A 26,915-nucleotide genomic window follows, 5' to 3' on the forward strand; every position below is an offset into this window, starting at 1 on the left:
CAGTTTCCTCAGGGGAGCCAGAACTGCTCCATTATCTCAGATCCAAAAAAAAGGTGGCAGAATGCTGTTTTGGGTTGTTCTGCCAGAAATTAAGCTCCTGGTAATGGACACAAAAAAAAAGTTAAATTAGCACAAGTCTGAAAGTTGCGAGCAGCAGTGCTATTCATCAAGACCAGGGTTGAAGACTTGACAGTTGGCATTTCTGCTCACAAGTTTCAAACTTGTGCTAATTCAAACCCTTTTTATGTCTTCTTTGCTCTGCATTGACTGCTTAAATAACACCCCCTCCCCTTCTGTTCCTTGCAGTACAGGAGGAGAAGTGGGGGGAGGGGCATCAAGAGAGGAGGGGCTGGATTAGAGAGCAGAGTGACTCGGGCCGGGCGCTACCAGGTGTGCACACTGTGCAATTGCACAGAGCGGCACACCCAGGGGTGGTGGAAGAAAAGGCAACCTGCAAGGCCGCTGGTGGACCCCTTCCCATCGGTGGTTCAGAAGAGGAAGAGGCGTGCAAGACTGCTGGCAGACCCCATCCCACTGGCGGCCGTGAAGAGGAAGAGGCCACTGGTAGACCCCATCCCATCGGCAGCCAAAGAAAGAGCCCATTCTCTTGATACTTCTTGGTGCCAGCATGCACTGTCCAAAACATGTGTGACCAGCATGTGCTCTATGTTGATCTCGCGATATATGTGCATGTGTATGTATGTGAGTGAATGAATAAATTAATGAACGAGATCCTTACTGGGGTATGGTATGTGTGAATGAGAGCCTATCTTGCGGGTGTGGTGTGTGTGAATGGGAACCTGCCTGAGGTGTGTGTGAATGGGAACGTGCCTGGGTGTGTGTGTATGTGTGTGAATGGGAACCTGCCTGAGGTGTCTGTGAATGGGAACATGCCTGGTGTGTGTGTGTGTGTGAATGGGAACCTGTCTGGGGTGTGTGTGTGTGTGTGTGTGTGTGAATGGGAACCTGTCTGGGGTGTGTGTGTGTGTGTGTGTGTGAATGGGAACCTGACAGGAGTGTGTGTGTGTGTGTGTGTGAATGGGAACCTGTCTGGTGTGTGTGTGTGTGTGTGTGTGTGAATGGGAACCTGACTGGAGTGTGTGTGTGTGTGTGAATGGGAACCTGTCTGGGGTGTGTGTGTGTGAATGGGAACCTGTCTGGCGTGTATGTGTGTGAATGGGAACCTGACTGGGGTGTGTGTGTCTGTGTGGTGTGATGAATGGGAACCTACCAGGGAGGTGTCTAGGCCGAAGGTCTGTGGCAGGCGGTGAAGAGACGAAGTGACGGTCACAGGAACATGGAGACACTAGGGGCACAAAGACACAGGAGATGCTGGAGGGACGATGACACAGGAGACGCTGGAGGGACGACGCGGGAGATGCTGGAGGCACGGCACCTAGCACAGGGAATGCAGCCTAAAAGCAACAGAGGAAATCTATTGCAAAGATCAAGAAAGAAAGCAGTTGCAGGGTTTAAAACCCCTCCTGTGGTGATGTCATAATCGGACATCATAATCCAGTGCTGGCTTAGCTCTCCAGCTGAGGTCCCTTTATGAGGGGGTCCCTTTATGAGGCGGGACCTCCCGTGCCCACACGCGTCAAGGGAGGCCCCAATGCCGGCCGGGAGACCCGGCCGGCATTGGGTGTGTGAATGGGAACATTCACACACCCGATGCCTCCAGCGTCTCCCGTGTCATCGTCCCTCCAGCATCTCCTGTGTCTTCGTGCCCCCAGCGTCTCCATGTTCCTGTGACCATCACTTCGCCGCCTGCCACAGACTTTCAGCCTAGACTACGCTGTCCCTTCGAGAGGTTGGTTCCTATCTTGCTGGGTGAAAGCTCCCAGTACTCGCTCCTCAGGGGCTCTTCCCCGGTTAATTCGCTCGGTTTGCCTATTTCCCTGTGGGTGGAAGGCCGTGGTAAAATCTACTTGCATTTCAAACTTCTTGCAGGAGGCCCACAAGAACTTGGCCGTAAACTGGGAACCACAATCAGAGGAGATATTGTAAGGGAAGACCATGCAATCAGAATGTGTGTGTCGTAAAGAGTTGTGCCAACTCTGGAGCTGAAGGTAACTTTGGTAAGGGAATAAAGTGCACCATCTTGGAAAATCTGTCAATAACAACCCAGATTACGAGATTACCAGAGGAGATAGGTAGATCGAGCACAAAATCCGTAGAGACGTGCGTCCAGGGCTCCTGAGGAGCCAGGATTGGACAGGAATTCACATAGGCTCGTACATCTGGGGCCACCAATAATATCGGGATAGGAGCTTCAGGGTTCAGGCTCTGCCCGGGTGACCAGCAGTAAGGGAGTCGTGCGCCCATGCCAGTACTTTAGGTTATTGATGAAGGGAAATCACCATCTTCCCCTGTGGTATCGTGTCAGTAATCGCTAGTTGGATTTTGGCAGGGTCCAAGGTGTAATGGATAGTTTCTGGTACATCTTCAGCCTCATATAGCATGGAAAGTGCATCCGCCCATGTATTCTTTTCTGCAAGACGGTAGCATAGTATAAAGTTGAATCGACTGAAGAGCGACCATCGGGCCTGATGTGGATTTAGTATTTGAGCCCTACTGAGGAACTCAAGGTTCTTATGGTCGGTATATACCGTCACAGGGTGTTGTGCCCCCTTAAGCCATTGTTTCCATTCTTCGAAAGCCATCTTAATGGCTAACAACTCCTTGTCTCCAATTCCATAGTTCTTCTCAGTGGAGGAAAACTTGCAGGAGAAGAAAGAGCAGGGCAGGAGAGTCCCTTGAGGGGAGCATTGGCTGAGTATCGCTCCTACAGCAAGATCCGATGCAAATACCTACATGATGAATGGACGAGCTGGATCGGGGTGGCGAAGACATTGCTCTTGTAGGAATGCCTCTTTCAATTCGTGGAAAGCATGGATGGCTACCTCCGGCCACTGTTTAGAATTGGCTTCCTTCTTGGTTAATGCCGTTAGGGGTGCTGCTATGCGTGAATAGTGAGGAATGAAATTCCTTTAGAAATTGGTGAAGCCAAGAAACCTTTCCAACACACGGAGTCCCACCGGCTGTGGCCACTCCCGAATGCTGGTTAACTTATCCAGGTCCATACGAAACCCTGAGGTAGATACAATGAAGCCCCAAAACGGCAAGGACTCCTGTTCAAAGAGGCATTTTTCCAGTTTAGCAAATAGATGATGTTCTATTAGACATTGAAGAACCTGACGAAAGTCCATGCGATGTGTCTTCAAGTCTTTCGAATAAATTAGAATGTCATCAAGGTAGATGATCACCCCCTTATGTAACATGTCCCGGAATATCTCATTCATTAAATTTTGAAACACTGCAGGTGCATTGCATAGTCCAAAGGGCATTATGAGATATTCGTAATGGCCTTCACGCATATTAAACGCTGTCTTCCACTCGTCTCCTGGTTTTATTCGAACAAGATTGTAGGCCCCTTGGAGGTCCATTTGGTAACGACCTTGGCTCCATGGAGATGGTCCAGTAATTCAGGAATCAGGGGAAGTAACCTTTTTTTCAAGTTCCTACCTTATGCCTTTGTTAACAATTTTATTATAAATGTTCTCTGTATTTGACTATGGAAATATTTTTTCCTGCTTTTTCTGTTTTATGTAAACCGGTATGATTTGCATTTTAATGTAAGAATGTCGGTATATAAAAATTATAAGTAAAGTAAGTAAAATAAAGTAGATAACGATCCTTTCGAGCGATTGCATTGAGCCCCCTGTAATCAATACAGGGTCTTAAGGAACCATCCTTCTTGGCTACAAAGAAGAAGCCTGCCCCTGCTGGAGGGGAAGAGGGGCGAATAAAACCCCGGTCGAGATTCTCCTTTATGTATTTGGACATCGCCTGCGTCTCAGGCAGAGACAATGGATATACCCATCCACAGAGCGGAACCATACCGGGTAATAAGTCAATGGCACAGTCAAAGGATCAATGCTCCGGAAGGGTCTCCACCTCCTTCTTGGAGAACACATCGACGAAACTACTATACTGAGGCAGTAACGAAAGGGAGGTGCTGGCCAGCACCAACTGTGGTTGTGGTCTAAGTCGAAGGCAGGTGGAAAAACAGTCCATTCCCCAGGCTGTAATTTGCAGGGTTCTCCAGTCAATGATGAGTGAATGCTTTTGTAGCCAAGGAAGCCCTAGCACCACGGGCTGAATGGACCTCTCGAGAATCAAGAAGGACACTTCCTCTTGGTGAAGAACCCCGGTCCGCAGTGTTACCGGGGCAGTGCAGGAATTTACCCTTCCCGGGAGAGGGTCTCCTTGGATGGAGGAAATCCACAACAGTGGTGTATGGGGTATCACGGGTAGTTGCAATTGATGGACTAGCTCAGATAGAATGAAGTTCCCGCCGGAACCTGAGTCGACAAGAGCGAGTGTAGTAAAGGAACCTCTGGAAAATTGTAATGTAATGGGAACCATTCATGGAGGAGCAGGATTGATACAGCTTAGGGTCAGCCCTCCTGTGACACCTAGGCCCAGGCGTTTCCCGGACATTCAGGACCTTGGGCCAACAGGTGTCCTTTGCCTCCGCAGTAGAGGCATAAGCCAAGCCTCTGTCGATGCTGTTTCTCCTCAGTTGTCAGGTGGCTACGGCCTAGCTGCATAGGCTCCTTTCGGCATTCCAGCAAAGCTCCAGACATTGTGGGTGCAACTACTGGACAAGAAAAAGTTGGAGCCAGGGAAACTGAGCGACGACCTGGTTTAAATTCTTTAGCACGTTGCTGTAAACCAGTTCAATGAGTGCCTCAAAGTCGTACGGGAGCTCCCATGCGGCCAACTCAATCTTTATACTGGGGGACAACCCTTCCAGGAAGATGCCACACATCCTCACGCCACCCTAGTTCGGATGCCAAGGTGGGAAATTCTACTGCAAAGTCAGCCAGAGTGTGTGAACCCTGGCAAAGGTTAAGCAGTTCAGAAGTGGCAGTAGACTGGCAGCTTGGTTCATCTAATACTTGACGAAAGGTCCGGACAAACCGAGGTAAATCTCCCAAAATGGAATCTCCACGCTCCCAAAGCAGAGATGCCCTGGCCAGGGCTTTACCATCCAGTAAGAAGAGGATAAAAGATATCTTCACTCAATCCATCGGAAACTACTGTACCTGCAGGGAAAACCCTATAAAGCAGTGATTCAGGAATCCTCAGAACTGCTTGGATTCTCCAGAAAATCAAGGTGAAGCAGGCATGTGAGTCGCGGAAGTTGGAACTACTGGGACCGCCAGAAGCGAGGAGGCAGCCCCGGGTCCAAAGGTGGAATCTATGCCAGTTGCCAAGTGCTCTACAGCGGTGGACAAAGTCTCTAGGCACTATTGCCGCTGCTGCTGTTGCTGCTGCCAAAGTTGATGAGCCAGGCCCGGAATAACCTGGAGACCACATAAGTCCACTGGGTCCATGGTCTTTGCAAACTGTTATAAATGTGGACCCTTGAGCCGGAGCGAGAGGTGTTGACCGCCAAGGAAACCCTGAGTGGGACTCGTCTCCAAGAGGTGGCGAAGGCGAGCAGAGGACTACAAGACATGGTTCCGAAGAATCAAGCAGGACGGCCCTCCGAGGAGCGGGTACTTGGAGCATTCACCCAGCAAGATAGGAACCAACCTCTCGAAGGGACAGTGTAGTCTGGGCCAAAGGTCTGTGGCAGGTGGCAAAGAGACGAAGTGATGGTCACAGGAACATGGAGATGCTGGGAGCACGAAGACACAGGAGATGCTGGAGGGATTTTGTGCTCTATCTACCTATCTCCTCTGGTAATCACATAATCTGGGTTGTTATTGACAGATTTTCCAAGATGATGCACTTTATTCCCTTACCAAAGTTACCTTCAGCTCCAGAGTTGGCACAACTCTTTACGACACACACATTCCGATTGCATGGTCTTTCCTTACAATATCTCCTCTGATTGTGGTTCCCAGTTTACGGCCAAGTTCTTGTGGGCCTCCTGCAAGAAGTTTGGAGTGCAAGTAGATTTTACCACGGCCTTCCACCCACAGGGTAATAGGCAAACCGAGCGAATTAACCGGGGAAGAGCCCCTGAGGAGCGAGTACTGGGAGCTTTCACCCAGCAAGATAGGAACCAACCTCTCGAAGGGACAGTGTAGTCTAGGCTGAAAGTCTGTGGCAGGCGGCGAAGTGATGGTCACAGGAACATGGAGACGCTGGGGGCACGAAGACACAGGAGATGCTGGAGGGACGATGACACGGGAGACGCTGGAGGGACGATGACACTGGAGACACTGGAGGGACGATGATACGGGAGACGCTGGAGGCACGGCACCTAGCACAGGGAACGCAGCCTAAGAGCAACAGAGGAAATCTGTTGCAAAGACCAAGAAAGAAAGCAGTTGCAGGGTTTAAAACCCCTCCTGTGGTGATGTCATAATCGGACATCATAATCCAGTGCTGGCTTAGCTCTCCAGCTGAGGTCCCTTTATGAGGCGGGACCTCCCGCGCACACACACATCAAGGGAGGCCTCGATGCCGGCCGGGAGAGAGACGCTGTAGTCGCCGTGCGACCTGGCATTCGCAGCCCAGCATGAGAAAGAGGCTGCTGCCGCATCAGCGGAATGGATAAGGTAGGAGGGGTTGGCGACCTAACAGAGAGGGCCAGAACAGTAATTGTTCACAAAGGGCAGCTAAAATGCTAGCACCAGCCCTGGAGAGACTGTTTTCTCTGTATCCTTCAGGCTCAGCCGGTGGTGTACCGAGGGTCTCCAGTGCCTGGGGGCCAATGCATTTGTGTGCCTTTCCAGTGCCCCTCCCCCCCCCCCCCCCCATCCTTCTTGTACTAATTCTTAAGGTCACAAAAATCAGTTGCGTCTCTAGACAGAAGAATTGGGGGGGGGGGGGAAGCCAAAATGACATTTCTTCATTTCATACCCACCTTCATAGCAGGGCCCCCGGATTTAAAATTGGCTATAAAAAAAAGTCTTAATAAGAAAGTCCAAAGGGTCTTCTGTGTAATTTTAAAAAACTGGCCAGTTTCACACTATAAAATTATTTGATAGCCTCATTCAACTAATTCTATATGGCTATGAGAGTGAAGTCTGGAATATATAGGAAGGGACAGAATGTCAATATAAATCCTGCATCTCCAGTAACTCACTGTGCATCCATAGAAATTCCCCCAACCATGGAGCTTGGATGTTTCCCTTACAGCTCATCATACAAAAACATATTTTCAAATTCTGGTGTCATTTCACAGTAGCAGCACAAACACTGCCAGACATGTTGTGAACACAAAACCTTGCAAGAAAGATACTCAAAATCTATACAGCAAACCTATCATAATGCAAAAGTAGTAACACCAAGGACTCAAACAACAAGAACCCTACCTGTGAAAAAGCACAGGTAAATATTACACTGGCCCCAGAATACCAATACATCACTTACTGGGGAAACAAAACAAACATGACTGGTATAGATCTCTACACAGACACTACACATTAGCAGAATCTCTCCCTTGGTCACATGCACAAAGCAGACAGACCCTCACCAAATACAGAATAAAGGATCATAAATTAGAACCAGCAATATGCAGACAAAAACTGAAATGGAAACCCCAAGAATCCAGACTCTATGTGTAACAATGGAAAAACAGAACCACCATTCCTCATAAAACAAATAAAATCAAGAAACATAAAGCAGCAATTATAATAATAAAACCATACTAATAAAATAATATTGTAAAAGTACTGACAAATAGAATAACTTCTGTTAATTAAAATCATATACATTTTTTAAATTTCCCAAACACCATAAAATATTTCAAAACAGCACATATATGTACTAGTATGTACTAGTACATGAACTCCAGTATATAAAAGCCTATAAATAAATAAATAAATAAATAAATCAAATAACACCCAATAATTAAAACTAATAAGGATAAAAAAAAAAAAGCCCCTGCTGATCATATCTGGGAAATCTTGATTTCCAGTCACCCTGAGATTGTTGAGGATTAGGGGGCTGCACAAACTTTATCCTCTCTCTCACACATACTCGCAGGAGATTGGAAGTCCAAGTTCTCACAAAAAACATAAATTCCCTCTCTTCTGTATATAAAATTGTGACAAATCTTCCAAATGTCCCTGCAACTAAGGCAGCCTGATACTGAATGTATGCAGATACTATTCTAAATACTGTCCTTCTAGCTATAAATGAAACAAAAGGTCAGGAAATACTTGAAACTCACACTCTTTTCCCTCACTACAAAATAACAAACCACTGCTTTCTCGGCACTGCTATATAATTACTTTTCTACAGACTATGCCTATGAGGAACCCTTCCATCTCTCTGCAACTGCTCTTTCTTTTGTGGTAGCAGCCAGGTGGCTGGGGTAGGAACCTCACCTCATTGCTATGTCCTTCTGTCTTTTCCTCACTCTGCCTGTCTGACTGTACACAAAAGACAACCTTTCTTTTATACCTAATTTAAAAAGTTAATTAGGAATCGATCCCCTGCTCCTCATTGGCTCTGGTATGGGATTACACCCCAAGCTCTGATTCCAAGAACTGCCATAGGTCCATTCAACTCAAAACTTTCTTTCTGCGGAAATATCCATTTAATCCTAGCAATTTTAGCCAGGTCCACTTGGTGTCACTGCAGTTCAGGGGATAATACCACTGGCTTCCAGTCTTGGCACCTCCCCCCCCCCCCCCCCCCCTTGTAGTGGAGCCAGAGAGTAATTTAACATTTGCAAAGGTGAGAAGGACTTCTGTAGGCTTCAAAGGAAAGAATTTGCATTGGCCCCTCTCTGTCTCGACCAACAAAGGTACTGCCAAGTAATTCACGTCACCATTTTCTTTTGCGGTTCTCTCCTTTGCAATTTGATTCACCTTTGCTAGTCAGAGCAAGAACAATATCTTAAGCTTCTGGCGTACAAGTATATATGGGGATTGGAGAAGACTGGGACAAGCTGTGCCCCCTCTTAGCCTGGCGCCTGGGGGCATTGCCTCCCCCTCTTCGGTACACCACTGGGCTCAGTCCTTCCCCTTCTCTTCCCTGCAAGCTGCTTGGAGGGGAAGGGCTGGAGCAGAACACCCCCTGCTGCTCTGCCTCTTAAACCTGAAAGAAGTGCTGGAACTGCATTCTACCCCATTCCCCCCCAGTTAAGCCCTGGTTGTCTGACACTGACCTTCCTTTATTAAATTTGGTTTGCCCAATTGGATACTCTTATCTCCAGAAGATGAGGGTTGGGGCATTGTCTTATAAACCTGTTTTGAAGTTGAAGCCTCTTTCTATCTCCCTCAGACATGGGCGTGAGAGTTTAATAGTAAAATTGAAGTGGTGGATTTTTGCATTACTTTATTGCCCTCTCTGCAAAAGACCTTAAGTTTATTTCTCATTTTGGTCAAGTTTATTAGTGCAGTCTAATAAGGTCATGATTATCAGTGATCTCAATATCCATTTAGATTGCAAACCCAAGAAAGTATTTGTGAATTTTAGGATCTATTAGCCACCCTGAAATTAAGTCAGTTGTATTTCTTCAACCCTGTAAAACAGCATACAGGTAGTTATTATTAAGAACCAAAATAAACTTCTTTTTGAGACCATCATAAATAGTGCGTGTAGGTTCTCACCTAATAGTGGTGGAACAGTTGAAACACCGCATAAATGATATACCACTCACAAATATTTATTCATAGGTCTCTCAGGTTTTTTTTTATAGATTTTTTTGCATATAAAAGATTCAGAAAAAATTCAAAAATTGATTAACACTTATAATTTCTGTTTATATGTCAAAAAAACGCCAACCCGACACACGTTTTGTGGCTTCCTCAGGGGCAGAGTTTGACCAATGGTTGAATCAGTGTATCCACTACAAACGAAACAACAAACGTTTCAAAATACCAAATAAAAGATCATTCTCAAATTGTATTTTCTTATAGAAGGATCTCATCTTTCAGAATCACATTACCATCTTATAATCTCTTCTCATGTTCTTTGGTTCATAATTTATCAAGCGTGCGTCTCGTGAAACCACCATTGATGTAAAATTCTTCTATATATATTCACCTGATGAATGAAAACTTATTTGTTCAGCAACACGTAGAGGTGGCCATATTTTAGATCAACTGTTGGTTTGTGAGCCTCTAATAGGGTCTAAAGAAATTAGCAATATCTTAATAAATCCAGTTATATGGTCAGACCATTACCTTATATCATTTAATTTTTCATTTTTTGATGATTGTTTACAAGATGTAGTAGGCCCAGTAACTAAGCGGTGTTGTAAACCAATTGGCCCTGATTTGTTTAAGAGTGAGTGGTTGTTGGTCAAGGACCAGCTTGGTTCTCAACCCTGTCCTGGGGACCCCCCAGCCAGTCGGGTTTTCAGGATATCCACAATGAATATGCATGAGAGAAAATTTGCATACACTGCCTCCATAACATGCAAATTTTCTCTCATGCATATTCATTGTGGATATCCTGAAAACCCAACTGGCTGGGGGGGTCCCCAGGACAGGGTTGAGAACCACTGGTATAGTGGATAATAGTCTCACTCTCTCACTTACTCTTTGCAGATTTCTTTCTGAGAATTTCCTGCTTGGTGGAGCAGCTGAAGAATAACAGAAAATTTACAACAGGCTGTCCCTGTGCAGAGGAAATTCGCTGGACCCCCTCAAGTATTTGAACACTGAAATTTCCTGTTGGGTCTGGGCAGTCTAAATAAGAGAATAGACAGACAGTGTAACAGAGCTGAAGAAAGAAATCACTGAGACCCTGCAGCTGGCTGGAGGCTGTTTTTGCCTGGTGGAGACCAGAGAACCCTTCAGCAGCCTTCAGGGCTCTGTGTGAATATCCTAGCTGTTATTTCTTTTACTGGGGCTTCAGGCAATAATTAAAGTAATGTTGTATATTTGTGCAACCCCATCCCCGGGAGGTGGTCTGCAGTCTGACGGGGCCATAAAAGAATTTGTTAAGTCTCTGGCGCGGGGACCTTACCAGGCTGGCTTTTGCACAGTCTCATTTCCAGGGCCTGGATTCTTTGTTGAATTGGGGGGGGGGGGGGTAATTACTTCCAAGGCCCTGAGTGCTAGGAGTGATCCTTTTTGTACCGTCGTTCTCGTCCATGGGAGGGAGGGAGGGAGGGAGGTATATGCATTTCACTATGTAGGCTGAGTGTGCCAAATAAAACCACAGAAGCCACTGAGTTAGTGTCCAAAAAAAAATTCTTTACCGGTGAAACTGTTGCACAATCTTAATACTCAGCACCACAAATTCTCTCACTTTTACCGTCTCTTTGCTCAATCTGCGCAGGAATCTCTGTTACCAGAAGTAGAGAAACTTCTGCCCTCTAGGGCTTGGGGAAAAGTAGAGTTCTCCAGTAGGCAGGGAATCCCTTAGATGGGCAGGAAACCCTGGGTCTGATACTGAAAGTGTGTTTAGTGCCGGATAGTAGGATAAGTAGGACTGAAAATCAGCAGCTACTAGATAGCTGGTTAAGTCACTTATCTGGCTACCTTGGAGCCAGCCAATTTGAGGATGGGCAGTGGGCGAATCTGGGCAGCACTACGTATCTGATTAACTTAACCGGATAAGTAGCGATATTCATTTGATGCAGTTAAGTTAATCGGATAAGTTAGATCAGCCATAGAGCTGATCTAACAGTCAGATTTAATTTATCTAGCTAAGTAGAACCTTGACTGCGGATATTCAGCCATGCCGCTGAATATCCTTTTAATTTAGCTGGATACGTGTTAACCAGCTAAGTTACTTAGACAGCCAGGGTTTGAATATCTACCCCACTGCCTCCATCACAGTTTCGCCTGTTAAACAGTCTCTCCATGCCAAGGTTCAAGTCTGCGGTGCAGTTTTCCCTCCACCAAGATCCTCTACAAGCCTCACTTATAGCCTTGGCAAGTACCTCCTCGCTGATCACACTTCACCCAAGCTCCAGCCCTATTTAATCCTGCCTTGTCAACACCTCAGTTCTCTTCATGGAGTCATTTTTGGATCACTTACCTGGCCACTCTTACCTTTTTCCATGCCTTGTGGCCTCCAGGCTACTCTTACCTTGTGCCTTGTCTTGCTGTCTCTTCAGGCCTTTAATTGCCTTGTTGCCCTTGGGCCTGCTCTTACCTTATACCTTGCTTTGTGGCCTACAGGCCTTAAGCCGAGCAGCCTACGAGCCTTCTGCTTTGCTGTCTTCAGGCTTCAGTGTACTTTGCCCGGTCCTGTCCTTGTCTTGCCCTTGTTTGGTCTTTGTTGCACCCTGCCCAGTCTAGTTCCTTGTATTCATTCTCTGCCTTGCCATTGCCTTGGCCCATCCCCAGTCCCTGCTCAATATCCTGCCTAGCTTGCATCTGTATCCAGCCCCAGCTCTTGCTCAGTATCCCGCTGCCCACCTGCTCCACTCCAGTATCCAGTCCTCAGCTCCCAGCCTGTGCCTTGTTCAGCCCATCCAGCCTCACAACCATGATTTTCAGCCATCAAAGTCAAGCCCTACTGACTCCCAGAACCCAAGGGCTCAACCTGTGATGGAGGGGGCTGTCTAGGCAGAAGACAAGCCCATGCCCTGCGGACCTGCACTACTCTTGAAGGGTGGGGGGTCCCCTGACCCCAGCCCACAACCTTCCAAACTGGCAAAAATGAAAAACTGACTCTGCATAGAGCCCAAGCATCTCTCTCCCAAGGGTGAAGACTCCAGGTGTGGGTTCTTAATGATCTTAAAGTTCTCTTTTCTCACAGTTAGATGGTCCTTTAGGTTTCTGTATTTCTGTAAAGATCACAGATGGGTAGAATCCAAGCTGGAACAACAGCTTCACATGTTCTTAGATGGGAAGGAAGAGGGGCAGCCAAACCTCCCTCCCAGATCTTCCAAAAAGCAAAGTCTTGTCCCCAAAACTGATGCAAACACCCGATGATCCCATAGCAAGTCACCACCTTCCTCTGTTCTCATGGAGAGGTAGAGGGGCAGGTCTTTCCTTACCTACCCGGACCCAGAAATTGGGTTCTCCAGCCCCTGAATCCAGGCAGTGAGCAGGGTTTCATTGGGCTTCCTACCAAGTAAAATCTTCAAAAGCCCAAAATATTCCCAGGATACAACTCTTACCCACCAGGGAATGGAAAGGAAAAGGCAGATCCCCCAACCTAACTCCCACATTTCCAGCAGGGTTTGCCAGGGTTCATGAGCAGGCCCAAAAATCCAAAACTTAGGAAAAATCTCCAGACATCTTCGAAACCTCCACAAAACAAGCTACACTGCCTCCAGAGCTCTCAGTGGAGAGCTGCTATAAAACCTCTCAAAGGGGACGGCCATTCCAGCACCCTCAAACGGGTCCTTCCCTGATTAGTCGTTACTCTTGGTGGAATATCCAGGACTTATTAGTAGCGGAACGGGAGTGTCTATTTCATCTGCATTACCCAAAAACCAGTGGATTACCAACCAAGGGCCAGATTTATTAAAGCTTATCTCCCATTTTGTGTCTATGGGGAAAACCCTTAGGGAATCAGGCCCCAGGTTAGTGATGAACTGCTTAAAAGCTGCCTTTGAATTCCTGACCCCATCACCGTACCCCAGGTTTAGAAAAAGCATTGGTATTGGCTTCATTTTTATCTGCCACTGTGAAAATCAAAGACAGCTCCTGTGGGTAGAGGAACATTGAGCTCTGCAGGACAGCTCTGGGGAGGGAAAGAGGGGTAAGTGATTTGCTTATTTGTGATTGATACTGGGCCTAGTAAATGATGTGCCCTTCAATGTGCTCCTAGAGATTTGCCTTTGGCTCCTTCCAATGCAGTTTTGCTCGAAACATGGTCCATGTTGGGGGTCTGCTCAGCCCGGACTGTGTAAGCACTTTGATGTGTCACCTCCCTATGAAATATTAGACTGATTTCCGCAAACCTTAAAAATCATCTGACAATGTGATTTGCTACCAGTCCTTTTGCCATTTAGTTGAAACACCACTGGGACTATGTAACTCTGTTGCGCCAAGACTTATACTGAGGATCATTCACTAAGCCACAGTATATTTTGCTTGCAACTAATAATAATAATAATTATTAATAATTAATAATAATAATAATAATTGCTTGCAACTAATCAATCATCTTCTATCCAGTCTCAGCCTTATTCTCAACAACAACAAAACCGAGATCTTAATTATCAATCATGACGTTAATAACAATCTAATATACCCAGCTGTCCCACTCATTTCTACCACTCCTATAATTAATCACTCACCATATGTACGTGATCTAGGCGTCATGATAGATAATCAGCTTAACTTCAAAAAATTTATAAGCACCACCACTAAAGACTGCTTCTATAAACTTCTTGTCCTGAGAAAATTGAAACCACTTCTCCACTTCAATGATTTTCGGATGGTTCTACAAGCCATTATTCTAACAAAAATCGATTATTGCAACTCGCTCCTTTTTGGTCTCCCTACCTCATCCATCAAACCCCTCCAGATGATTCAAAACTCTGCAGCTAGAATCCTTACCAATACAAATAAAAGAGACCATATAACCCCCATACTAAAACTCCTCCACTGGCTGCCTATTAAGCAAAGGATTCTCTATAAAGTATACACAGCAATTCATAAATCTATTTACAACATATCCCCACTCCACTTAAGTACCCAACTTCGTTTTCACTCTTCATCTAGACCTATCAGAGGAGCTTATAAAGGCACACTCTATGTTCCTTCAACAATATCCTTACATCAGAAACGTACCATCTCTTTAGCAGGACCCGTCCAATGGAACATGCTCCCGCCAGACATCCGCCTTGAGATCTGCTTCGCTTCCTTCAAAAAGAAAATTAAAACCTGGCTCTTTAGCCAAGCTTTTCCAGAACTTTGATTATTTTTTACCTCCAGCTATCAAGATTTTCTCACCATCGCAATCCCTTCTGCAGATCACATTTATCTTAGACAATTACGCCTTATTTTATGATTTGGTTTCTCAAAAAGACTATACAATTTTCTCAATGTTATTTTTCGAACCTGTTTTCCATGTTTTCCAAGTTCTATAACCTTGTTATATGTACCGCCTCTTGGCGTAATTTTTATGTTTCAATGTAAACCGATGTGATCTGTATTTTAATACAGGAACACCGGTATATAAAAATCTAAAAATAAATAAATAAATAAATATATACCGTGGGAGTCACAAAGCCACAATAAATGACCCGTGGTTTTGTGAATCTCGCAATATTTTTCCCCACAGGAAAATTCTACTGCCTAAGGTATTTTTCCATGGGGAAAAATAGCACGGCAGCAAAAGCCCCCTACACAATACACAATGGTGGCCCAGGACTGTGAGACCACCATATCTTAAAGGGGTCACTCAGCCCAGAGAAAGTTCAGCCCCTCCATGAGCTTAAAAATCCCTGGGGGCTCTGCTTAGACACCTGTCCCACCTCTCCGCCACTGATTCAACAAGTAAGGAGGGATCCTGGAGTGAACATCAAGGGCCACTGGATCCCAGAAAGCTTTTAGTGGGGGGGAGGGGATCTGGGTGGTGGGAGGTGGAAGGTCCACCGGACCACCAATGCCAATTTTATTCAAAAAGGGGGAATAAGGAGTCCCAGGGGCCATTTTTTCCCTGGGAGGACCAAGAGTAGAGAAGACACGCTACAACCATCTCACAACCGTGGATGGCAACTCTGTGCTGACTCGCAGCAGGAGGATTCTCGTCCCCAACAGTTGGGAATTGTTTGGACTCAGTTGTAAGTGCATCAGTGGAGAGGGGAACCTGGAATAAGAACTCTGAATACTTGGAGACCCCCACTGGTTTCTGCCCCCAGGGAAGAGGAAAAGTGTGGAATTTTTGTGAGAACTGTTACACATCTGGGCCTCACATACTGTTTTGGGAGAGGGTTACCCTACGGCCAGGACCCCCCTGCCTCCTGTGACACTATTCCAATCCCTGGAGGGTGAGCCCATCTCCGGACCCAGTTTGAGAGACACAGGCACAGAGAAGAAGAAAAACAGTATTGGGAGGCATTTATATACTTGGATGCCAAAAGAACAAAATGTGTATGTTACCAGATGGTTACATTGGAAGACACTTCAGTAAAGTTGTTTTTGGAACAGCCAGCCATTGTGTCCAGCTGTTTAATCTGCACCTACACTTTGCTAACCACCATCACCCCCAGAGAAGAGGTTTTTACTCCTACACTTTGGGTCCTGTTGGTTCAGCCTTCCTCTCTTTAGGAGAATCCATGCCCCAGGGCTGTTTTGGACTCGTGACTGTGTGGGGACTTACCCTGGGACTCCTGTACTTCTTGGGCAAGACCCCAAAGTAGTGGCTACATCTTCGGACCTGGATTGGCCACTGTTGGAAACAGGATGCTGGGCTTGATGGACCCTTGCTCTGACCCAGTATGGCATGTTCTTATGTTTCCCCTCCCCTGATCTACACACAGCTGAGAATGCCTCATACAACCCAGCTAAAATGAGGTGCACGCTGAGAGCCCATGCAAACGTTTAGCATGCAAAGGAGGGCAGTTTTCACAGAGGACAATTTACCAAGGCCTCAGGCTTTGAAAATTGCCCACATTGCTCTCTGAACTGGGAAGAGGAAGAAGTTTGGCTTCCTGCAGAAGGTTTTTCAAGATTTTGCGGCAAGAGTTAACAGGTTCTGTGGCTGATCTTCCAAAATTCTGCAGTAATTATGTTTATTTATTTTATTTATTTAATGTCTTTTTTATACCGATAACCGTTCACACATCGTATCGGTTTACAGTTAAACAGGAACCATTGGGCAGAACCCTTACATATAACATTGCAAACAGGTTAACTTTTGGGCAGGGCCCTTACATAAAATTGAGAACAGCAAAATCACTATATACATATCACCAAAACTATATACAAAAGATAAGTACATAAATAGCCGAGTCAAAGTACAAAATCGATAGGCATACAACGTAATCCGAGAAATAAATCATAAGTCGCGTATCAGATTCTAGGAGAATCACTTATTTAATCAGTAAGGATTTATGTAATGGGAGGTTATGTGTGGTAAGCTTGCTGGAAGAGCCATGTTTTCAGTTTTTTTTTTAAAGTGGGTGTGTATGATTCCAGGCGTATATCAGGAGGCAGGGAGTTCCATATAGAGGGGCCGGCTAGGGAGAAAGCTCTGTTTATAGTGGACGATAATTTGAAAGATTTGATAGGTTGTGCACGTAGGGTTCCTTGGAGGGCAGTACGTGTGGGTCTATTCGAGGTGCGGGGGAGGAGTGGGGGGTTAATCCAATTCAGGTTAGAGTTCAACAGACTTTTGTGGATGATGGAACAGGCTTTATAGAGAATTCGAGAGTGTATAGGGAGCCAATGAAGTTCGATGAGTGTAGGGGTGATGTGATCTCTTTTTTTCGTGTTTGATAGTATCCTGGCGGCAGCGTTTTGTAGTAGTTGTAGGGGTTTGATATGGGTAGCGGGGATGCCTAGAAAAAGTGCATTACAATAGTCTACCTTAGATAAAATGATAGACTGTAGTACAGTGCGGAAATCAGAAAAGTGTAGCAGTGGTTTGAGTTTTTTTATGGTTTGGAGCTTAAAGAAGCATTCCTTAATGATAGATTTAATGAAAGGTTTGAATGTAAGATGGTTATCAATGAAAACACCAAGGTTGCGAACTTGTGATGGGAAAGTTGTGGAAGAGTATGCAGGTGGGATGTCTGGGAGCGGTGGCCTGTTAGATATAATTAAAAGTTCAGTCTTGCTGGGGTTTAGCGCTAGTTGCATGTCATTTAGTAATTTGTTGATGGCTGAGAGACAGGATTCCCAGTTGCGAAGGGCAGTAAGGAGAGAGTCAGAGAATGGGAAAATAAGTTGCACATCGTCCGCATAAATAAAATGCTTGATGTGGAGGTTAGTGAGGAGGGTGGTAAGGGGGAGCATGTATATATTAAAGAGGGTGGAGGAGAGTGAAGAACCTTGGGGCACACCTTGGGGAAGACTGATGGGGTCAGATTCATTGTTATCAACTAATACTGTGAAAAGGCGATCCTGGAGATACGATCGTATCCAGGAAAGGGCATTGCCAGTGATCCCGATGCTCCTGAGGATGTTAAGGAGGACATCATGATTGACTGTGTCGAATGCCGCTGAGATGTCAAGCATGGCAATTTGATGTTTGTGGCAAGCTTCCATAATTTTACAAAGATTCACAACTTTTACTATGGAAAAAGTCAATTTTTTATGTAAAATCTTTTAAATGATTCTTAAATAATATTTAAAGTATATGCAAATACAAAATTTACCTTGTACAAAAATCAACTCTTTATCAAGACACACTTAACTGTGAAATGTCTCTTTTGTTTTGAATTGAAATAATACAATTATCCTTTTTATATTTCCTTGAGAAAGTCCTTGTCATCTTTCTGTGTATAAGAACTTATGTATGCTGACAGTGCCCTCAGTATCAGTAGCTTGTCATGCTGCTAATTATACAGAAAGATGTGTGTGCATATATTTGCCAAAGGTTACACAACAATTTGCTGCTTGGCGGTGTTATTTGTCTGTTATGATAACAGAGAAGTCTGTGTGTTAAGGATTTGCAGAGATTCCCCCAAGGCAGTTGAGAAATCATTGCTGAAACGCTGGCATTAGGACTGTACATCTAGACCCTGGAAAGAAGGAAGGAAGCTCAGTAGAAATTGACACGATAAGTTTTCATTTGGTTTTTGAGTTAGAAGAACTTGTAATTTTTGTCCACATTTTTGTTTTAACTTTTTGCACTTATTTTGCATCCAGTTCTTATGTTCAGTTGATTTATATAAAAAGAACATATAAAAAACATTTTCATAAGAACATAAGAAAATGCCAAACTGGGTCAGACCAAGGGTCCATCAAGCCCAGCATCCTGTTTCCAACAGTGGCCAATCCAGGCCATAAGAACCTGGCAAGTACCCAAAAACTAAGTCTATTCCATGTAACCATTGCTAATGGCAGTGGCTATTCTCTAAGTGAACTTAATAGCAGGTAATGGACTTCTCCTCCAAGAACTTATCCAATCCTTTTTTAAACACAGCTAGACTAACTGCACTAACCACATTCTCTGGCAACAAATTCCAGAGTTTAATTGTGCGTTGAGTAAAAAAGAACTTTCTCCGATTAGTTTTAAATGTGCCCCATGCTAACTTCATGGAGTGCCCCCTAGTCTTTCTACTATCCGAAAGAGTAAATAACCGATTCACATCTACCCGTTCTAGACCTCTCATGATTTTAAACACCTCTATCATATCCCCCCTCAGTCGTCTCTTCTCCAAGCTGAAAAGTCCTAACCTCTTTAGTCTTTCCTCATAGGGGAGTTGTTCTATTCCCCTTATCATTTTGGTAGCCCTTCTCTGTACCTTCTCCATCGCAATTATATCTTTTTTGAGATGCGGTGACCAGAATTGTACACAGTATTCAAGGTGCGGTCTTACTATGGAGCGATACAGAGGCATTATGACATTTTCCGTTTTATTCACCATTCCTTTTCTAATAATTCCCAACATTCTGTTTGCTTTTTTGACTGCCGCAGCACACTGCACCGACGATTTCAATGTGTTATCCACTATGACACCTAGATCTCTTTCTTGGGTTGTAGCACCTAATATGGAACCCAACATTGTGTAATTATAGCATGGGTTATTTTTCCCTATATGCATCACCTTGTACTTATCCACATTAAATTTCATCTGCCATTTGGATGCCCAATTTTCCAGTCTCACAAGGTCTTCCTGCAATTTATCACAATCTGCTTGTGATTTAACTACTCTGAACAATTTTGTGTCATCTGCAAATTTGATTCTCACTCGTCGTATTTCTTTCCAGATCATTTATAAATATATTGAAAAGTAAGGGTCCCAATACAGATTCCTGAGGCACTCCACTGTCCACTCCCTTCCACTGAGAAAATTGCCCATTTAATCCTACTCTCTGTTTCCTGTCTTTTAGCCAGTTTGCAATCCATGAAAGGACATCGCCACCTATCCCATGACTTTTTACTTTTCCTAGAAGCCTCTCATGAGGAACTTTGTCAAACGCCTTCTGAAAATCCAAGTATACTATATCTACCGGTTCATCTTTATCCACACCTTTATCCTTTATCCTTCAAAAAAGTGAAGCAGATTTGTGAGGCAAGACTTGCCCTGGGTAAAGCCATGCTGACTTTGTTCCATTAAACCATGTCTTTCTATATGTTCTGTGATTTTGATGTTTAGAACACTTTCCACTATTTTTCCTGGCACTGAAGTCAGGCTAACCGGTCTGTAGTTTCCCGGATCGCCCCTGGAGCCCTTTTTAAATATTGGGGTTACATTTGCTGTCCTCCAGTCTTCAGGTACAATGGATGATTTTAATGATAAGTTACAAATTTTTACTAATAGGTCTGAAATTTCATTTTTTATTTATTTATTTATTTAAAATTTTTATATACCGACGTTCATCGGGGATATCACATCGGTTTACAGTGTAACTGAAACAGGCGCCTGGGAAGGCGTTTTACATCGAACAGATATAACGAATTAACATATGAACAAATGAGGAGGCGTTTTACATCGAACAGATATAACGAATTAACATATGAACAAATGAGGAGGGGAGATAAGGGCGGGAAATAATCAAACAAAACGTTATGAGCAAAATTTACAAATATATATAGAGTATCAATATATACAAAGTATTCATAAAAAATAGCAATGTCCTAGAAAGACAATTGTGTAGAGTTAGAAGAGAGAGGAGAGGGGACGGGGAGGGGGCGGGTAAGAGGGGAGGAGGGGAGGAGGGGTGGAGGGGGGTTAAAGGAGTAAGCGAGCTGAGAAATAAGGGGCAGGTAGGAGGACTGAACAGAAAAGGGGCGATGAAGGACCTTAAGGTGGGGGTGAGGAAAGGGGGAGAGGGTAGGTGGGGATGAGTGGGGAAAGTGGGGAAAGTAGGTGTATGCCTTGGTAAAGAGCCAGGTTTTCAGCTTCCGTTTGAATGTTTTTGTGCATTCTTCTTGTCGTAGTTCGACAGGCACAGTGTTCCAAAGGGTAGGCCCGGCGATAGAGAGCGCTCGGGCTCTCGTGGAGGTAAGTTTGTAATGTTTGGGAGAGGGTGTAGGCATGGAGGCGAGATGTTGGTGTCTGATGGGCCTGTTGGATTGGTGGAGGTGGAAGGATTCGTTGAACCAGTTCATTTCAGGGTTGTATAAAGCCTTGTGGACAAGGGAGAGAGCCTTATATTGGATGCGTGATGCAATTGGGAGCCAATGTAAGTTTTTTAGTACCGGTGTGATATGGTCATTTCTGCGTGAGTTGGTCAAGATCCGGGCTGTTGTGTTTTGTAATATTTGAATGGGTTGGATGGCGTTGTTCGGTAGACCAAGGAGGAGAGAATTACAATAGTCGGTTTTGGCAAAGATGGTAGTTTGTAGAACTGTGCGGAAGTCGGGGGGATGAAGTAGGGGTTTTAGTTTTTTTAGGGAGTGTAGTTTAAAAAATCCATCTTTTAGTATATTACTGATGAATTTCTTAAGTGAGAGATGGTCGTCAAGGATGATGCCCAGATCACGGACTTGCTGGGCAAATGGTGTATGGATAGGGGGGGGGGGGTTAGGATGATTTTGGGGTGAGATGAACATGATTTCAGTTTTAGTGGTGTTAAGAGCTAAATGGATGGAAGCTAAGAGCTTGTTTATGGATTGGAGCGTATCCTTCCAGATGTCCATAGCTTTTGGTAGGGAGTCAGTGATGGGTATGAGCAACTGGACATCGTCAGCGTAGACAAAGTGAGGCAGCTTGAGACTAGAGAGGAGGTCACAGAGGGGTAGCATGTAAATATTGAAGAGGGTTGAGGACAGAGATGAGCCTTGTGGGACACCCTGATTGAGGGGGATGGTTTTGGATTCGTGATTTCCTAGTTGGATTTTGAAGTTTCTGTTACTGAGGTAGGAGTTGAACCAGTTATGGGCAATACCTGTGACGCCAATTTCAGTTAAGCGTTGTAGGAGAATGGAATGGCTGATGGTATCAAAAGCGGAGGAGATGTCAAGAAAGGCGAGAATAAATGATTGCCCTTTGTCAAATCCTTTAAGAATATGGTCTGACAGGGAGAGTAGAAGTGTCTCAGTGCTGTGGGATTTCCGGAATCCGTATTGAGCAGGTGCTAGGATACGGTTATCTTCGAGGTATTCTGAGAGTTGTTTGTTAACAGTTTTTTCGAGGAGTTTAGAGATGAAGGGGAGATTAGAGATGGGGCGGTAATTGGCGAGGTCAGAGGGGTCAAGTTTAGGTTTTTTTAAGATAGGTTTGATGATTGCCTGTTTAAGGGGAACAGGTACTTGCCCAGAGTTGATGGACAGATTAATGATGTTTGTTAACGGTTTAGCGATGAGGCTAGGGATGGAAAGAAGATGTTTGGTGGGGATTGTGTCCGAGGGATGGGAGGAGGGCTTGGCTTTCTTGATGAATAATTCTATTTCAAGTATTGAGGTGCAGTCTAGGGAGGAGAGAAGTTTGGTGTTGTCACTAGTGATAGTGTGGTTGAAGTTATGTTTGGGGAGGCTGAAGGGAGTGGTAGAAGTAGTATTGAAGTTGGACAGCAATTTGTCTATTTTGGTTTGGAAGAATGTGGCAAGTTCTTCACATTTGGGTTTAGCTATTTCATCTGGAATGTCGGGAGCTGCTGACTTGGTGAGTGAGGCTACGTAATCAAAAAGTACTTTAGGGTTGAATTGGAATTGATGTATTTTAGTAGCGAAAAAGTCGCGTTTTGTCTTGTTGAGTTTTTCGCTGTACAGGTGTAAGGAGGATTTGAATTGGGCAAGGTGTGTAGGAGAGGGATCGTTGCACCAGATCTTTTCAGATTTTCGAAGGCATTGTTTTAGGTTCTTTAGTTCTTGGGAATACCAGGGTTTCCTTTTTTCATTGTGTAGAGGAGAGATGAGTTTTGATTGCAAGGGGCAGATAGTGTTGGCTATATTAATGGTAATATCGTGCCAGGAAGCGAGTGCTGTGTCTGCATTAGTGAGATCTAGTTGATCGAGATTGTTAGAGATCGCTGAGATGAGGTCATCTCTAGTGCAGTTTTTCCTGTAGTGAATAGTTTTGTTAGTGTTAATATGGCGGGAGGGTGTCTTGTAGGAGAGAGAGGCTTCGATTAGGTAGTGGTCTGACCAGGGAATAGGTGTGTGGGAGGGGGGGTCAATCTGGATGAGAGCATTGGTGAAGAGGAGGTCAAGGGTGTGACCCGCCTTGTGAGTGGGGAAGTAGATAGACTGCCTGTATCCTAATGCGTTCAGTGAATCTAGGAATGCGTCACAAGTAGGGGAGCGGGGAGAAATGTCGACATGGAGGTTAAAATCTCCTAGAATGATTGCTGGGGTGTCAATGGATAAGTTCTTTGCAATGTATTCTATGAGGGTTGAAGGGTTACTGTGGAGGGTTCCTGGGGGGGCATAGACAAGACATATTTGCAGGTTGGGAGATTTGAAAAGGCCTATTTCAATTTTTGGGGGGGAGGGGATAGAGTAGAGAATCATGTTAAATTTTTTCTTTATGGCTAAGAGTAAGCCTCCTCCTTTCTTTTTAGGTCTAGGGATAGAGAAGATATCATAAGTTTTGGAGGGTAACTGGTTTATGAGCACGGAATCGGAATCCTTAAGCCAGGTCTCTGTTATAGCACAGATGTCTGGGTATTGGTCTGTAAGTAGGTCAGTAAGAAGAGGGATTTTTTTGTTTAATGATTGTGCATTAAGGAGGATGAGAAAGAGGGCAGTGAGACCGATGACTTGGGTAAGGGGAGGGGAGATCATGGAGGGGAGAAGGGTTTTAAGATGTGAGTGGAGACGTGGGTGAGGAGGAACGTTGGGCCTTTGGTTATTATATTTAAGGATGGTGATATGGTGTTGGTACATGTTGAGAGTGTAGGGTGTTGGCAGTTGAAGTTTTTGATGTGTCTGGCTTGGGGGGGGGAGCACAATACGGAAAGAATATTGCAGTTTAGTACAACTTAGAGCAGTATAATGCAGATTGAACAGTTCAGATTAACAAACAAATGCAGATTAAAAAATGCAGTTAAAACCGAGCAAATTGATACAGATATACAGGTTTAGATTAAACGGAGAACTTAGGTTATGCAGTGCTAGGATTATATTGGTTATACTGTAAAGATAGACAGCATGTTGTACAATACTGCTTACGTATTGCAGTTCGGGGCGTTAGGTTGGCTAGTAGGGCCGGGGGATAGGTCCAGATCTGGGAGGGCTAACGAAGTTCAGTGTGGTGAAGGAGAGTGTTCTATGTAAAGGTGCCTACTCACTCTGAAGTTCCTGGGTCCAGGTGGGTCTTGGCTGAGGGTTAGAGGGTAGACAGAGAAACTTCGGAGCCTCGGAACAGGTGACTGCTGATAAGGATGTCCGGGTGGTGCCGGAGCGGGAGGTACCTTTAAAGGGCCTCAGGCCAGCAGGTAATTGGCTGGCTGCTCGGTCAGGGGCGGGCCTTCTTGCCGGTGGGGCGGTTGGAGAACGGCGCTGGGAGCCGCGTGGTCGAGCCCAGGCCCAGCGGAGGTGATGGCGATTTTTTTTAGTTCCTTCAGAACTCTGGGGTCTATAGCATCCGGTCCAGGTGATTTACTACTCTTCAGTTTGTCAATCAGGCCTACCACATCTTCTAGGTTCACAGTGATTTGATTCAGTCCACCTGAATCATTACCCATGAAAACCTTCTCCATTACGGGTACCTCCCAAACATCCTCTTCAGTAAACACCGAAGCAAAGAAATCATTTAATCTTTCCGCGATGGCCTTATCTTCTCTAAGTGCCCCTTTAACCCCTCGATCATCTAACGGTCCAACTGACTCCCTCACAGGCTTTCTGCTTCGGATATATTTTAAAAGTTTTTACTGTGAGTTTTTGCCTCTACAGCCAATTTCTTTTCAAATACTCTCTTAGCCTGTCTTATCAATGTCTTACATTTAACTTGCCAATGTTTATGCTTTATCCTATTTTCTTCTGTTGGATCCTTCTTCCAATTTTTGAATGAAGATCTTTTGGCTAAAATAGCTTCTTTCACCTCCCCTTTTAACCATGCCGGTAATCGTTTTGCCTTCTTTCCACCTTTCTTAATGTGTGGAATACATCTGGACTGTGCTTCTAGAATGGTATTTTTTTAACAATGACCACCCCTGTTGGACATTTTTTACTTTTGTAGCTGCTCCTTTCAGTTTTTTTCTAACAATTTTTCTCATTTTATCAAAGTTTCCCTTTTGAAAGTTTAGCACGAGAGCCTTGGATTTGCACACTGTTCCCTTTCCAGTCATTAAATCAAATTTGATCATATTATGATCACTACTGCCAAGCGGCCCCACCACCGTTACCTCTCTCACCAAGTCCTGTGCTCTACTGAGAATTAGATCTAAAATTGCTCCCTCTCTTGTCGGTTCCTGAACCAATTGCTCCATAAAGCTATCATTTATTCCATCCAGGAACGTTATCTCTCTAGCGTGACCCGATGATACATTTACCCAGTCTATATTGGGGTAATTGAAGTCTCATGTTGTAGCTGGTGCCTTGCATTATCTAGTTTCCATAGCAAAACTCTAGCACCATTTATACACCATTTTGTTCAAGTATACAGTTATAAATCTTCTATTTTGATCTGCGCCCTACTTTTTATTTGTGGATTTTTTTGAGTGAGGGAGTTCTTTTCATTTTTTCATTGATTTTTACTCCTAAAGTCAACATGGGTTACCCTGTTTCTTCATTTCCATCATTTAGCTACTAGGGTTCCTCTATGTTTACCCCTTGCTCTTTTGAATGAATGCCCTTTAAAACCCTTTAAAAAATTAAATTCTTCTAAAGGAAAGTCACACCATCCAGTATTATATCAAAATCATTTTTGGTTTTACTTAAGAGATTTTTGAGATCAAACATTCTGACTGCTGTGTCTGTCCACTACAGCTTCTTCCCTCCTGTTTCCTTCAGCACAGGAGAGGTGTACAAACAGGAGGGGAGGAGCTGGATTTATTTGTATTTTTATATTACTGCCAGATTGCAAAAATCCATCTTCACAGTTTACAAAATAAACATTCATAATCATAAATACATAAACTCATAAAACATGCATCACATAATAAAATCAACAAAGTGAAATAAAACAAAATCAATAAAAATCCCCTTACTAGACTCGAAATGCCTCTGCAAAAACAGTGCCTTCAATTTTTTCCGAAAAGCTTTTACATCCAGTTCGGTACACAGAGGTGATGTAGTGCATGCCATAACATAGGAGCTACACATGAGAATGCTCTAGTTAGTACATGTAGATCTGCAGCTTATACTGTCATGCAGATGGTACAGACAACAGCTTATCACCAGCTGATCTTATTTGTCTCCCAGGCAAATACCTATTTAACTTTTCAAGCAACAAACAGGGGTGATCCATGTGCAGAAGCTTAAAAACAATAATCAATAACTCACCTCAGCCTGCCATTTAACAGGAAGCCAATGTAGTTGGTAAAGGATTGGTGAAATATAGTCTGAGTGCTTAAGACCAGTCAGAATCCTAGCCGCAGTATGTTGTAAAAGCTGTAGGGCTCTAACATGGGTTTGTGGAAGGCCAACTACAAGACTATTACAATAGTCCCCCTGTCCAAAATGTAGGACCTGTAAAACCATTCTAAAAAGACCCTCAGGTAGCAAACGTTTTAAAAGCATCAATGTCTTCAGTTTAACTAATGCTTTTTTCACCTGCCTAATCTGGGGTGTAAAAAAGCTTTGAATTGAGTATTACCTCCAGATTGCATGCTTCAGAAGCCATATATAGTTCTACTCCAGCATAATCTTTAATTTCAATCATATGTATTAAAAGCTTTTTCCCTATCCATAAGAGGGAAGTCTTACTAATATTTATCTCATCCATACACTGACTAAAAAACGCACTGGGAAATACGGAAGAGTTTACATATGTAAATTTGATCATCTTTTCCTTAAGTAAATTG

At 44.3% G+C, this 26,915-nt stretch overlaps 1 long non-coding RNA gene across 1 annotated transcript in view; it reads left to right on the forward strand.

The window, feature by feature from the left end:
- Nucleotides 1-6,484: 6,484 nt before the first annotated feature.
- Nucleotides 6,485-26,915, forward strand: part of LOC115095307 — a 43,561-nt gene continuing 23,130 nt past the window's right edge. Inside the window, exons 1-2 of the long non-coding RNA XR_003857744.1 lie at nucleotides 6,485-6,578; nucleotides 10,527-10,628. This is a non-coding gene — a long non-coding RNA (uncharacterized LOC115095307). The remainder of the gene's footprint in view (nucleotides 6,579-10,526; nucleotides 10,629-26,915) is intronic.

The sequence above is a fragment of the Rhinatrema bivittatum genome, chromosome 7 (genome assembly GCF_901001135.1).
Source record: "Rhinatrema bivittatum chromosome 7, aRhiBiv1.1, whole genome shotgun sequence".
NCBI classification, from domain to species: domain Eukaryota; kingdom Metazoa; phylum Chordata; class Amphibia; order Gymnophiona; family Rhinatrematidae; genus Rhinatrema; species Rhinatrema bivittatum.